We start from the raw sequence: 6,000 nt of genomic DNA, 5'->3' as shown, positions 1-6,000 counted from the left end.
GGAATTCTCTGCCACAGAAAGTAGTTGAGGCCACAGTTCATTGGCTATATTTAAGAGGGAGTTAGATGTGGCCCTTGTGGCTAAAGGGATCAGGGGGTATGGAGAGAAGGCAGGGATGGGATACTGAGTTGGATGATCAGCCATAATCATATTGAATGGCGGTGCAGGCTCGAAGGGCCGAATGGCCTACTCCTGCACCTATTTTCTATGTTTCTATGTCCCCAGTGTGTCGGGAGTGGCAGCACCTCCCACCCATATATGCTACGGTGGTGGGTGTATGGAACGAGCTGCTGGAGGAGGTAGTTGAGGCAGGAACTGGAACAATATTTCAATGACTTTTAGACCAGGTACCTGGCACAGTGTCCCGGCAGTCGTCGTTTGATGCCTCACAGCGCCAGAGACCCCTGTGTCTCCCTCTCCCCTGACTCTCAGTCTGAAGAAGGGTCTCGACTGTGGAATTCTCTGCCTCAGAGGGCGGTGGAGGCCGGTTCTCTGGATGCTTTCAAGAGAGAGCTAGATAGGGCTCTTAAAAATAGCGGAGTCAGGGGATATGGGGAAGAAGGCAGGAACGGGGTACTGATTGGGGATGATCAGCCATGATCACATTGAATGGCGGTGCTGGCTCGAAGGGTCGAATGGCCTACTCCTGCACCTATTGTCTATTGTCTATTGGACTGAAACGTCACTTCCTTCTCTCCAGATGAAACCATTCCTTCTCTCCAGAGATGCTGCCTGTCCCGCTGAGTTACTCCAGCATTTTTGCGTCTATATTCGGGGCTTCACTATGTGTCGAACCCTTCACATAGTAGGTAGTGTTAGAACTCCATCTACTTCCAGCAGAGGGAGATGTATATGCTGTAGCTGCTCAGGTCCAGGTGACCAGGATCCTGTTGCCATTTGCCTCTCACTGTTCATTTGTAACAAGCCCGTTTACTGTCTACGAGTCGGAAAAATTCTCCTTCCCATTCCCACACTGGCCTTTCTGTCCCGGGCCTCCTCCACTGTCAGAGTGAGGCCCAGCGCAAATTGGAGGAACACCTCATATTTCACTTGGGCAGCTTACACCCCATGGTGTGGATATTGATTTTTCTAATCTTAAGTAACTCTTATATCCCTTATAACTCTCACCATCCCTCCCTCACCCTAGTCATCGAAACATAGAAAATAGGTGCAGGAGTAGGCCATTCGGCCCTTCGAGCCTGCACTGCCATTCAATATGTTCATGGCTGATCATCCAATTTAGTATCCCATCCCTGCCTTCTCTCCATACCCCCTGATCCCTTTAGCCACAGGGGCCACATCTAACTCCCTCTTAAATATAGCCAATGAACTGTGGCCTCAACTACCTTCTGTGGGAGAGAGTTCACCACTCTAAGAGACGACCCAGTCCTCATCACCTGGCCCACCTCACGAGATCATCGTCGCTGGGCTTAAGATGTTCATTTCATATCTTTCATTCATTTGTTCTTCTACCTTTTCCACACTTCCAGTTTCCCTCTCCCCCGACTCTAAGTCTGAAGAAGGGTCTCGACCTAAAACGCCACCTATTCCTTCTCTCCAGAGATGCTGCCTGGCCCGCTGAGTTACTCCAGCATTTTGTGTCAATTTCACGATACGACATGATGGAACGTTATTTATCCCAGGAGGGAAGTTGATCTGCCATCAGTCATAAAACACAAGGTACAGGAAACATGAAATGAAAGTGACCAGTGGAAAGGATTGGGGATGTAAAGGATTGGGGGGGGAGGGGGGGGGGAGTCAGTCTACCCCACGACAGAAGGGGGAAGGAGTTGTACACTTTGATAGCCACAGGGAAGAAGGATCTCCTGTGGCGTTCTGTGCTGCATCTTGGTGGAACCAGTCTGTTGCTGAAGGTGCTCCTCAGGTTGACCAGTGTGTCATGGAGGGGGTGAGCTGTATTGTCCAGGATGCTCCGCAGTTTGAGGAGCATCCTCCCCTCCAAGACCAACCTCCCGTGAACCCAACTCCAACTCCAACTACAACTCCAACTCCGCCCCCAGGGCAGAGCCGGCCTTCCTGATGAGTTTGTTGATCCTGTTGCCGTCCTGGGCCTTCACCCTGCTGCCCCAGCAACACGGCAGCGAACAAGATGGCGCTGGCCACCACCAAGTGGTAGAACATCAGCAGACGTTGAAACAGGCACTTTTGCCCGCCAAGTCCGCGTCGACCAGCAATCACCCCGTACACTAGTTCAATCCTACACACTAGGGACAATTCACTGGGGTTTAGAAGGATGAGGGGGATCTTATATCTATTATTATATAAAAGTCTGTGGCTGCCGCCTGCCATCCGTCCGTCCAGCTGCATTTCTGCCTTTTGATTCGTTGACGGCTGCTCCTTCCTATCAGCTTCCAACATACTTCAAAACAAAGTTGCAAGACAGGAACACTCTGAACTTTTCACTGCTGCAGCAGGCAGGGAAGGTGCAATTGGAATTTTTTTTTAATCCATTGCTGAGGGAGGCAGGGGAGTGCTGGAATCTTACATTTGGGAACGGCTTCAGTTCCGTTGGAGGAGACGGGTGCATGGTGGAATATTGGGTTGGGGGATCACACCATTGGGGGAGCAGACCCAACGGGTCTGCACTTGGTCTAGTAAACATATAAAATTATATAAGGACTGGACAAGCTAGATGCAGGAAAAATGTTCCCAATGTTGGGCGAGTCCAGCACCAGGAGCCACAGTCTTAGAAGGCCATTTAAGACTGAGGTGAGAAAAAACTTTTTCACCCAGAGAGTTGAGAAATTGTGGAATTCCCTGCCACAGAGGGCAGTGGAGGCCAAGTCACTGGATGGATTTAAGAGAGAGTTAGATAGAGCTCTAGGGGCTAGTGGAATCAAGGGATTATGGGGAGAAGGCAGGTACGGGTTATTGATTGGGGACGATCAGCCATGATCACAATGAATGGCGGTGCTGGCTCGAAGAGCCGAATGGCCTCCTCCTGCACCTTTTTTCTATGTTTCTATGTGAAACGAACAAATGCACCAGGAAGGTGGTCACAAAAAAGCTGGAGAAACTCAGTGGGTGCAGCAGCATCTATGGAACGAAGGAAATAGGCAACGTTTCGGGCCGAAAGCCTTCTTCAGTGCACCAGGAAGTCGGATACAAAATGCTGGCGTAACTCAGCGGGACAGGCAGCATCTATGGAGAGAAGGAACGGGTGACGTTTCGGGTCGAGACCCTTGTTCAGACCCAGCTTCACTAGGCGGGGTGTCGGTGAAAACCTACTGTGAAACATCTCGGAGAGACACAGGCCTGGAAACAGATGGAGGCTTGGGGCTTCGAGGCAGTGTGTCGCTCTTGGGCTTGGAAAGATGCCAACACGCACTGTCCCTTTTTTTTTTGGTGAAGTATAATGATTTATAAAGCTGCTTTTACCATTCACGAGCTGCCCTTGGGGGGAAATGCAGTCGGATTAAAAGATGACAAGAAATTAAATTGTGTTTCGGCAGCTCTGCTGAGGCAGCTGAGGCAGCAGGATAACTCGTCTGCCTTCCCCTGATAAATCACCCACCGCCTTTCTGTAGGAAATGTATAATTAGTAGCGCAGTCTGTCCACGTCAGCAGAAAATAACAGGAGCGGAGAGAGAAAAAAGAATCTCTTCATTAAAGGAAAGATATAACGGCACACAGTTGAACATGGGACACTCCTGTTCTGTGGAGTGATTAACAATACTCTGTAAAGCCCAAAAAAAGACCAAAATGATGGATAATATGCGTGTTGCTAATTAGTGTGTAACTTCAGTGGCTGAGAAACATAGAAACATAGAAAATAGGTGCAGGAGTAGGTCATTCGGCCCTTCGAGCCTGCACCGCCATTCAATATGATCATGGCTGATCACCCAACTCAGTATCCCGTCCCTGCCTTCCCTCCATACCCCCTGATCCCTTTAGCCACAAGGGCCACATCTAACTCCCTCTTAAATATAGCCAATGAACTGTGGCCTCAACTACCTTCTGTGGCAGAGAATTCCACAGATTCACCACTCTCTGTGTAAAAAATGATTTTCTCTTCTCGGTCCTAAAAGACTTCCCTCTTATCCTTAAACTGTGACCCCCTAGTTCTGGACTTCCCCAATATCGGGAATAATCTTCCCGCATCTAGCCTGTCCAACCCCTTAAGAATTTTGTAAGTTTCTATAAGATCCCCCCTCAATCTTCTAAATTCGAGCGAGTACAAGCCGAGTCTATCCAGCCTTTCTTCATATGAAAGTCCTGCCATCCCAGGAATCAGTCTGGTGAACCTTCTCTGTACTCCCTCTAGGGCAAGAATGTCTAAAGGGGCACCCACCCTCCTTAGAAAATCCTTCCCCATCTTAAAGGGCAGCAGCGGTAGAGTTGCTGCCTCACAGCGCCAGAGGCCCGGGTTCGATCCTGACTATGGGTGCTGTCTGTGCGGAGTTTGCACGTTCTCCCTGTGACTGCGTGGGTTTTCATCGGGTGCTCCGGTTTCCTCCCACATTCCAAAGACGTGCGGGTTTCATGATCAATTGGCTTTTGTACGTTGTAAATTGTCCCTAGTGTGTGTACTGTAGTGTATAAGCCACAGTCTTAGAATAAAGGGGAGACCATTTAGGACCGAGGTGAGAAAAAACATTTTCACCCTGAGAGTTGTGAAATTTGTGGAATTCCCTGCCACAGAGGGCAGTGGAGGCCAAATCACTGGATGGATTTAAGAGAGAGTTAGATAGAGCTCTAGGGGCTAGTGTAGTCAAGGGATATGGGGAGAAGGCAGGCATGGGTTATTGATTGGGGACGATCAGCCATGATCACAATGAATGGCGAATGATGCTGGCTCGAAGGGCCGAATGGCCTCCTCCTGCACCTATTCTCTATGTTTTTTTTCGATGTAAGTGTGCGGGGATCGCTGGCCGGCGCGGACTCGGTGGGCCGAAGGGCTTGTTTCCGCGCTGTATCTCTAATCTTCTTTAAATAAAGAATTTCTTTGAGAGTCATCCAGTGTGGAAACAGGTCCCTCGGCCCAACTTGCCCACCAGCGACCAACATGCCCCATCTACACTAGTCCCACTGCCTGCGCTTGGTCCAGATCCCTCTAAACCTGTCCTATCCATGTACCTGTCTAATTGTTTCTTAAACGTTGCAATAGTCCCATCCTCAACTACCTCCTCTGGCAGCTTGTTCCATACACCTAACACCCTTTGTGTGATAATGTTCCCCCTCACATTTCTATTAAATCTTGCCCCCTGCACCTTAAACCTATGTATTCCAATTCTGGAATGCCCTTCTGTGGGCAATAGACTCTGGGCGTCTCCTAGGGTTGCCAAATAAGGGACAAAAGATCAAAATACGGGACGGGTGAGGCGGGGCCGGACACGACGCTCCAACCCGACAGTCCCCTCAACCCGAGTAGTAGCTGTATCTTTTAATTCATTCCTAGACCAACATTGGTTTCAGTTTCCAGTTTTCAGTTTAGTTTATTGTCACGTGTAGCGAGGTACAGTGAAAAGCTTTTGTTTCGTGCTATCCAGTCAGCGGAAAGACAATACGTGATTACAATCAGGGCCCCGTTTCCGAGCTATTGTCTCGAGACTAAACTGAAATGAAACTGAACAGAATCGCTGATCCCGCTGCTCAATTGTGGAGCGATTCTCAAGGCAGGAAGGACAGGGCATCTGTAAAGCCTTCATAAAGATAGACTACCTCAAGCCAGGCACACCAGGATGGATGAGGCTGCCTGTAACTGCTGCTTTAATACACTGCTCCTTCCCAACCCTCTGATGTTATTTTCCAATCTGCTGTCACAAGGCATTCTGGAGACAGATACCTGAGGTTAACAAGGTCTGTAGGGATGGATGTTCCTTTGTCACTTGTGCAACTGCATGGTGAAACTACAGAGTCATAGAGTGATACAGTGTGGAAACAGGCCCTTCGGCCCAACTAGCCCACACCGGCCAACAATGTCCCAGATAAACTAGTGCAGGGTCCATATCCCTCCAAACCGGTCCTATCCATGTACTT

General features: G+C 49.3%; 1 long non-coding RNA gene across 1 annotated transcript in view; it reads left to right on the top strand.

The window, feature by feature from the left end:
- The first annotated feature begins 213 nt into the window (after positions 1-213).
- Positions 214-6,000, top strand: part of LOC129714406 (uncharacterized) — a 185,077-nt gene continuing 179,290 nt past the window's right edge. The window contains exon 1 of the long non-coding RNA XR_008726348.1: positions 214-630. This is a non-coding gene — a long non-coding RNA (uncharacterized LOC129714406). The remainder of the gene's footprint in view (positions 631-6,000) is intronic.

Source organism: Leucoraja erinacea, chromosome 39, assembly GCF_028641065.1.
Source record: "Leucoraja erinacea ecotype New England chromosome 39, Leri_hhj_1, whole genome shotgun sequence".
Taxonomy (NCBI): Eukaryota; Metazoa; Chordata; class Chondrichthyes; order Rajiformes; family Rajidae; genus Leucoraja; species Leucoraja erinaceus.
Note: the sequence above shows the minus strand (reverse complement) of the source record. Positions and strands in the feature narration are given on the sequence as shown.